The sequence below is a fragment of the Morone saxatilis genome, unplaced genomic scaffold (genome assembly GCF_004916995.1).
Source record: "Morone saxatilis isolate NCDOM2014 unplaced genomic scaffold, NCSU_SB_2.0 Contig2, whole genome shotgun sequence".
NCBI classification, from domain to species: Eukaryota; Metazoa; Chordata; class Actinopteri; family Moronidae; genus Morone; species Morone saxatilis.
The window spans coordinates 17,427,955-17,428,633 of record NW_023339762.1 but is presented as its reverse complement, the minus strand read 5'-3'; the positions used below and the strand labels follow the sequence as shown (position 1 = coordinate 17,428,633).

The 679-nt window shown below is 41.8% G+C and overlaps 1 protein-coding gene across 1 annotated transcript in view; it reads left to right on the top strand.

The window, feature by feature from the left end:
• Positions 1–679, top strand: part of igf1ra (insulin-like growth factor 1a receptor) — a 69,520-nt gene that overhangs the window by 9,002 nt on the left and 59,839 nt on the right. The window lies entirely within an intron of this gene.

Below are 679 nucleotides of genomic sequence, written 5' to 3'. Positions count from 1 at the left end.
TGTGTGTGTATGTGTGTGTTTGCGCCCTTGTCTCTATTATTTCCCCGGAGAACTGAGGACTATTGATTCACAGTGTTACAACTCCATGGTGTCATTGAAATAAATACATTAGAGAAAGCAGACAAAGCTCCCTTCACGGCAGCCCTTCATTCCCTTTGTGTTCTCACATGCTTATGTCTTTTTAAAGTGGTCCAAGGGCAAGAGAAACAACAACAGGCTGTAAAGAGGGTCTGTGTTGTGTGTGTGTGTGTGTGTGTGTGTGTGTGTGTGTGTGTTTGTTTAGAGGCTCTGTTTAGACACCATATTAACATTGCCATCTTGGGTGATCTGATCACAAGTGGACAGCTCTGAGGATGTCAGTTCACACATGGACAACTTTTGATCGTATTCTACTTCCCCACTCTGTATACAAATAAAAGACAATAAGGCTATACTGTGCTAAAGAATTGTGTCAAGTCAGTGTCTAAAATTACTGTCTATTGGCTGTTCAATATCAAAATTCAACCTATTTACTTCCTTCTTTTCAGTTCAGCGCCACACAAAATTCCCTATATCAGAGGCGCATGTTTTCACCTCGCTGTCATCAGCCCTGCAGTAGAAGACGCTCTGTGTAAGCTCCGGGATTTTTAAACTGAACTACATGTGCAGGAACACACACTTTTACTTTCTTTGGACTGTG